At 47.0% G+C, this 8,406-nt stretch overlaps 1 pseudogene; it reads right to left on the bottom strand.

Moving 5' to 3' along the window:
- Positions 1 to 5,648: 5,648 nt before the first annotated feature.
- On the bottom strand, positions 5,649 to 8,001 carry LOC136133541 (serine/arginine-rich splicing factor 3 pseudogene; annotated as a pseudogene).
- Positions 8,002 to 8,406: the final 405 nt, after the last annotated feature.

Genomic DNA, 8,406 nt, shown 5'->3' on the forward strand with positions numbered 1-8,406 from the left:
GTCAACACACGAAAATACAAGGATAAAACACATTTTCTACCATATTCACTTTTTTCATTCATTAATTCATCCCTAAGTCATTCAACACGCATCTTCTTATTGAATACTGATGAGGGGTCAAATGCTATGCTAAACACTCTGTATATAGCTGCAAACGAGATGGATAGGCCCTGATTTTGATGTCTCTACTATCTTTTGTCCTGCCATATAATGGCACAGCTTCATTATTCCCTTTACCCTAAGTTTTTATCACAAATTGCTAATGAAAATAAAGCTGTTAGTGGAGTTTCAACATGCATAGGTAAATGAGAACATAGAACTCCCCTTTCGCATGCCCCATTCTCCTCCTTCTAACTCCCTATGTGAACTCACTTTGTGCCAAGGCAAAGAAGCTGTGCCCCAATAAGAACCAAGCTGATTTCCTCACACTGACTGGGGCTTTTGCTCACTTAGAAGACTTAATGCTTTATTTTGATAAGCAACTAGAAGACCATGGAGACAACCTATAAAAATGATTTGTCTTCGGAGAAAATACTAAAGACGGTTAATTTGCTGCTCCACATGTCTAACCTCCTGGGATTAAACCACAGGCACCAAGGTCACCAAGTGTACTTGCCAACAATGAGCTAAAAAAAGAAAAAAGCATCATACCGTTATTGTATTCATATTCCCCCAAGGCACTCTCCGATAAACACCACAACCTCTAAGAGAATTGAGAACAGCTTCCTTGTGGGGTAGGTTATATAATATATATGCATCTTTTTCCAAGCAGTTAAATCATATCCAGCTATCAGCACAGCTTACTTAAGGTGATCGTAATGTATGAGATTAAATGTTCCTACCTGATCGGAAACCTTCTTGTCCTCAATTCATTGGCTGTACTGGATTTTTTTTCTTGCGTCAGACCTTCAGACTTCTACCAGAAATCGTTCCTTTGGGGAAACCAGGCCTTCCCAGAAACTCAGGAAATTGAAATGGAGACAGCAAGAGAGAAGGAAATTATTTGGACATATAGACCTCAATTGTTTGGTTTTAAGTAAACGTCCAAGCAAACATCTTCTAAATGGCATAATAACTTTAGGGAAATTCACGGTTTATAAGTTTGGGTACTCATAAACTGAGCATATTAGGATAAGAGTACACGTTGCATTTTGTGTCTTCAACTCAAGCAAAGGCTTCAAAAAAGGCCCAGTTACCCTTTGTTCATTAAGACACACAGAGAGGGCAAAAAGGGCAAGTTTCGAAGTCTTTTTCTTTACAATTTACTTCTTTTCTTCAGTCTTCAACAAGATCTTCAGGAAATTAACTTTACTAAAGTTAATTCTTCATAAAATAAACATAGGAACCTGCAGAAGACTATTTCACAGAGACCTGTAATGTACAATATCCATTGCATACATGCACCATGAGCTAGTCTTTTTTAGCACTGGCATACACAAAACTCTGTGTGTGTGTGTGTGCGTGTGCGTGTGTGTGCACATGTGTGTCTTTTTCTGTGATGGAGCCATAGGGAGAAAATAAATCTATTGGCTGCAATTCAGTGATGTAGAAAGATTTAAAGGTAAAGAGAAGGTTACATCAAGTGAAACAATAAAGTCATGAGGTTGTGGTTCCATAATAAGAACAATAGCAGTCTTCTGTAACCAAGGGAGCAGGCTCCTCAAATTATTGTCACACCTGTTAGACCATCTGCCCATACATTTCGCACTATCATTAATGGAAAACAAATGGCACTGTCTCTCCTTCCCTTTATCCATTGGCCATCCTCATATAAACTCTTTTTCTCTTCAAGGTCATGCTCTTTCCTATCTGTTTAAAAATATTAGGATTTAGGAGGAGTGATGCGTAATGTGCCGTGCCTTGGTACTTGTACCAGTGACGGCTCTGTAAGGAGAACTGGGTTGTTAGGAGGTTATCAATTGAGTTCCCCTAGAAGCAGAACCTGAGGCAATAATTTGAATGCCAACTGCTCATCTGGGAGGTGCTTCCAGAAAACTCAGAAGTGGAGTGGGAATTGAGAATGGAGGCATGGAAGGAAGCCAACAGAGGTGCATTACCGAATAAAAATTACTCCTGCAGGGAACTGCTGCCAGTACTTCAGGCGAGTTCTGTGAAACTCTACAGAACATGTCTCAGAGTTATCCCAAGAATCGGTGAGAAACTTGAAGTACTTATCTTCCGGTCCCCTCTGCCCTTGGTTGAAAGCTACACCCAGATACATTAACTCCTGTACACTTCTGGCCTGCCCTAAGGTGGATAATTGCAGGTGGCAGCATGATTCCATCAGCATATACTGGATGATGAGTGCTGGGGAGATATGAGTGGAGCATCGAAACCATCTAATACAGTTGGGGCAGGAGACCTTAATTATTGGCTTGAAAGTCCAAATGGATAACCTTAAATTCCTGGGTTTATGGTTTTACTTTGAGGTATTTAAGCATGATGTATGAGTAAAAATTTCCTCTGTTAAATCAAGTTTAAGGTCCTAACTCCCTAATCTTCTGGAAAACCGTGGTATCTTTTAACAGATTTTTGAAAAGTAACATGATTAAGATTTCAAATTGACCATTCATTCATTCACTCATTCAACACACATTTATTGAACACCTAAAGTATGTCATGGGTGAAACTAGGCACCAGTGTTACTGTTACTAAAATCATTATAGTGCCACCTAGAATTCAATGTATTGTGACACTCAAATAAGAAAATCCATAGTTACCGTAACAGATATTACAGAGTGCTATAGGAAGACACGGTAAGACCTTAATTCATGCTGTGGACAGTAGTATATGGGCGATATCAGTAGGGCTTCCTGTAGAAGGCAACTGAAATGGATATGTAACATGAAGGAAGGGTGAAGTTTTGAGGAAAAGAGAAGATAAATTCACAGTTGCCAGAAAACGTATGGTGAAGGATCAGTCCAGAAAGGAGTTCCATTCATAATCAGTATAAGAAATGCTCACTGGGGCTTCCCTGGTGGCGCAGTGGTTGAGAGTCCGCCTGCCGATGCAGGGGACACGGGTTCGTGTCCCGGTCCGGGAAGATCCCACATGCCGCGGAGCGGCTAGGACCCGTGAGCCATGGACACTGAGCCTGCGCGTCCGGAGCCTGTGCTCCGCAACGGGAGAGGCCACAACAGTGAGAGACCCGTGTACCGCAAAACAACAACAACAACAACAACAAAAAAACAGAAATGCTCACTGGCGTGTAGGAAAAGAAGACAATGGAGAACGTGGTAGAAACCATATCATGCATGGTCCATGTATGTATAGTAAGTGCTACGGTCTAGTCTTTGTGTTCCCCTCCAAATTCATACGTCGAAATCTTAATTTCCGTAGCTGATAGTATTAGTAGGTGGGGCCTTTGGGAAATGACTATGTTATTAGTGCTCTTATAAAAGAGACCCCACAGAGCTCCCTAAGCTCTTCTGCCATGTGAGGATACAATGAGACGTTTGTCATTCAGAAGAGGGTGCTCATCTGACCATACTGGCACCCTATTCTTGAACTTGCAGCCTCTGGAACCGTGAGGAAAAAAAATTCCTGTTGTTTATGAGCTACCCAACCTGCAGTATAATCTTACAGCAGCCCAAAAGGACAAAGAGAGTTTGGATGTGAGATTTTACTCCAAGGAAGATGGGAATCCGTTGAAGGATTTTACCTGGTAACTTAGAAGAGAGAAAAGTTTCATAACACAATCAGGTATTTTTATAAGAAAAATTTGTTTCTTTTTCAGAAAGATCACTCTGGAAATACTGTGACTAGATTTTTGGAGAAGTGTGATGGCAGGCCCGGATATAGAAAGATGAGTTAGTAGTCCATGAATATAAGTCAAACAAGAAAGTGGATATAAAAAGTGTGAATTTGTGGCTGAGAGTTCTTTTCTCTTCCTACTTGAAAAATGTTATGTCAATGCTTCTGACTCCATAATTTTAGACAAGAAATATGCTGTCATTGGAATTGGTTTCTCAATAAGTGACGCATCGTTTCTGCCTGTCCACATTCGAGATTTGTTTTGTCTCTACTTTTCAGAAGTTTAATTATGACGCGTCTTGACAAGGATACCTTTGTGCTTTTCCTCTTTGGATTTGCTCAGATTCTTGAATGTGTGCTTATGTCTTCTAAAAAATTGGGAATGTTTTAGTCATTATTTCTCTGAATACTGTCAGTCCTACGTGCTCTCTGTTTTCATTCTGGAACTTTGATGATATGAATGTTAGTGCTTGTGTTACTGTTTACAGGTTCTTGAGATCCTGTTCTTTCTCCCATCTCTACCCCTCAGCCTATTTTTCTCTGTACATTTGGTACACTGTATTGATCTCTTCTAAGTTCATGATTCTGTGCTTTGTAATCTCCACTCTACTCTTGAGCAAAGTTTTTTGATTGTTGTACTTTTCAGTTCTACTGTTCTCATTTGTTTTTATTTGTATAACTTCTAGTTCTTTGTTCACATGTTCTATTTTTCCCCTTTCCGTCAAGGAACACATAATTGCTAATTGAAGCATTTATGTGACAGCTTATTTAAAACCCCTGTCTGATAATTTCATTTGATGTTTTATCTCAGTGCTGGTGTAGGTTTATTGTCTTTTCTCATTTATTCTGTGATTTCCTGGTTCTCGTGTTGGGTCTTCACTGCTGCACACGGGCTTTCTCTAGTTGCGGCGAGCAGGGGCTCTAGATGTGCGGGCTTCTGTAGTTGTGGTATGGGGGCTCAGTAGTTGTGGCTCCCAGGATCTAGAGCGCAGGCTCAATAGCTGTGGCCCACGGGCTTAGTTGATCTGCGGCACATGGGATCTTCCCGGACCAGGGCTCAAACCCGTGTCCCCTGCATTGGCAGGTGGATCCTTTTTTATTTGCTTTGTTCCTTTTGGAACCAGAACTTTAATCCCAAGGAGTCTCACAAAACATTACAAATGACAGCATGAAAAAAAGAATTGCACAGTACCTCAAAGTTCAGCTCCACAATACACTCTTAATCTGGCAGGACATTGGTATCTTGATAATCTCAACTTCCAAAAAACATTACAAAGAGCTATGTATTCATGTACAGCACTCACAGAGGGGACTTATGACCTAACTCAAAGGTAAACTAACTTCCTTGAAACTTCTTAGATTCTAAACTCACTGGACAACCTCTTGTCCAGTGTGAAGACTAGTGGAATTCTTAAACCTCTAATCTAGGGTAAGGGTGTGGCTTTCATTTCTACCTGCTGGCTTGTGTTCACAGCACCTTTTAAAGACTGCTTGCTTAACTACAGCTGCATACCATATCCCAGCTACAGAAAGTCTTTTCAATGTTTGCCAGTGTTGTTTCCATGATAATAAACATCACACTTTAGGTGGGCAGGAGTTAGAGTTTTATTATCAGTCTAGGCAAGACCAAAAATTCAAAGCAAATTCAATTCTGCTTAAGAGAGCATTGTAAAGAAACAATTCTTCATATTACATGCCTCATATGACCCATTTCAAACCACAGAGAAGGACACCTTTATGTGTCACTGTCCCAAGAAACAGACAAACGGGAACAGCTAAAACATTTAAAAAGTGCATCAAGCTTCGGAAGTCTCAAACGAAACTTGACTTTTCTGTACATACTCCTGTCAAATGAAGGTATTTCCTGTGCACCACTCCTCTTGCAAAGTGGTCTGCTATTTCCTTTCATTTGACCTGGATCGTCTAGGAGACCTAGAGAAAGATCGGGACGGCTTGCGGTTTCTCTCCTGGGACAGTGATCTCTCTCTTCTCCTATATCTACTAAAGGGACCTGCTCCGGCTGCGGGAGAAGCTTCTCCGTCTTGGAGATCTGTGGCGAGGGGGAGGACTCCTCCTCCGATAATCATCTCGAGGGCGACGACCCCCAAGAAGAAGGCAGCCACGATTTCGACTTCTCCTTTCCCCATTCGACAGGTCCACTCTTACTCGGCAGCCACAGAGTGTTCGCCCGTCTACTTCTCAGACAGCAACCGCTGCATCTCGGGGAATCTTCATTTTCAACAAGAGCGAAGCCGGGAGGGTTTTTAGCAACCCACACACTTCGGAGTGGTCCATAATATCCTAAAGCTCGTTCGAATTCAGTCTTGTTACCACTGTTTCCAAGATTCCTTACATAAACGTTACAGTCCAACAGACAGGAATCTCGATGCAAGACCCTCCTGGCTCCTGGGTTTCATGGGCCACAGGGTGATCCCGGGCCTCTAGAATCTGGCAGCTGAATCGGCTCGCACAAGCTGGCCTGCGGGGATGCTTTTCCCGCTATGTGTCCAGCCCGGGGCCATGCTGTCTAGGCCCGACCTCCAGGGTGACAGGGTGAACCCCAGGTCCCTGGAGCAAACACTCAGAGCCCTGGTGACCAGACTCAGGGGGCTGGGGCGGCAGCTGGACATGTGTGGCCACCCTGGTGGTGTTTGGCCCCATCTGCAGTTCCAGTTCCAGCTGGACGTCTGGACGTCTCTCCCTCTCTCCCTCTCCACCCTCTCTCTCCCTCCCCCCCCTTCCTCTTCATCTCTCTCTCCCTCTCCCTCCACCTCCTTCCCTCTCCAGAGAGGGAAGGAGGTGGAGGGAGAGGGAGAGGGAAAGAGGTAGAGCCAGAGCATGCGGAACAGGGAAACAGGGACAGGGAGAGAGGAAGGGAGAGAGGGAGAAGGGGAGAGGGAGAGGGAAAGGGGGAGAGGGAGAGGGGGAGGGAAAGAGGGAGAGAGAGAGAGGGAAAAGGAAAGGGGGAGAGGGAGAGGGAGAGGGGGAGGGAAAGAGGGAGGGAGAGAGAGAGAGGGACAAGGAAAGAGGGACAGGGAGAGAGGGAGCGAGAGGGGCAGAGGGAGAGATAGAGGGAGAGATGGAGGGAGAGGGAGAGGGAGAGGCAGCGAGGTAGAGGGAGAGAGGGAGAAAGGGAGAGAGAGAGGGAGAGCGGTAGAAGTGCTGAGGAGGGGGGCTCCCTCCCCCTCCCACTCCCACTCCCATCCTCTCCCTACTGCTTTCTCTTTTTTCTGCTTCAACAAACACCAGGCGCCTTTTAGATCAGCCCTGAAGTCAACGTCGATGCTTGGACAGCCTGACCTCCCCGCTGCCTTCCAGCCCAGGACCACCGCTGGGAGATGAAGTCTGCGGGGCCCTGGGCGCAGGCTGCACAGGCACCTCCTCTGATGCCCAATCTCTCCTCGTTTACGAGGCAGCCGACACTCCTCTCCCTGACTCCCCAAGATTTGGGGCCTTTTTAGTATGTGTCGATAATGCCATGAGCGACTATTTAACTCTTCCACGAGGACCCATCTCCCAAAATGCAGTGGTTTTCAGCCTTGGCTGCACTAGAGAACCCCCAGGGAAGGGAGAGACGTCTCTCCCTCCCTCTCTCTTTCTCTCCCTCTGTACTTCTGTCTACCTCTCTCCCTCTCCCTCTCCCTCTGGGGTGATGCCCGAGGAGCTCAGAATCGCAGATGGCCCCCCCATCCCCTCTCTGTGGCTTGCATGGGGGATGCACCTTCTCACTGTGGCCCGGGCATGGCCTTGACATTCAGACATCGGGTCCTGCACGGACACTTGTGTTTGTTCCACAGCACACGTGGCTGCAGTCTGTGCTTCTGTAGATGGGGGCTGTGCGTGAGCCCTTCATCTTCCCCGCAGACACCACTGGTGCTCGCTCGGCCTCGCGGGTGATGCGGGGCCCCGGGGGACGGTCTTGTGTCCCCACCTTCTTGGGCTACAGACAGGCCACGCTGGTCCTGTGGTGACTGGGGGCTCCCAGGAGAACCCCACTGCAGACCGGAGAGGTGGCCCCCGAGAAGGTGGCGTACGCCTGGGGCCGGGCCTCATCCGTGAGCCACGGGCCACCTGCAGCAACAGGTGTCTCACCGTCCAGGGGCTGGGTGTTCGGGCGCCGTGGGGTTGAGCTACTGTCTGCACGGCAGCCGTGTTGGTCTTGTTGAGCCCGGGGAGGCCCCTTGGTGGCTCCTGGAGAGCCTGGCCGCATTTCTTCCTGCCCTTGGCCTTAGAGCCCATCACGTTCATGCCGTTTCTGCTTCCAAAAGGACCTGTGTTAAGAAAGACCACGTGTTAGGACAGCACCAAAGTGTCTAGAAATCCGGGCCAGGAGGAGGAGGGAGGGGGAGGATTGGCTGTGCCCGCCAGTGGCCTGGGAGCCCTGCCCGCCTGCAGAGACCTGGCCCGGGGCCCGTGGGGAGGGCGTGGCCCTCGGTCCCCAGCGCCTTCCGTCTCTGGGTTCCAGGAGAACTGCGTGATCCTCAGGGAGCTGGTGAGGCTGCAGGCCCTGAAGTCCCGCCTGCTGGGGTTCCGCACGCATGCCGACTCCGTGCTGGAGATGAACACGGACAAGACCAGCCAGGTGGTGGCCGCTGTCCTAGGTAACACCGCCTCCCCCTGAGTCCCAGTGGGGACGGGGTCGGGCGGACCTTG

The sequence above is a fragment of the Phocoena phocoena genome, chromosome 14 (assembly GCF_963924675.1).
Source record: "Phocoena phocoena chromosome 14, mPhoPho1.1, whole genome shotgun sequence".
Lineage (NCBI taxonomy): Eukaryota > Metazoa > Chordata > Mammalia > Artiodactyla > Phocoenidae > Phocoena > Phocoena phocoena.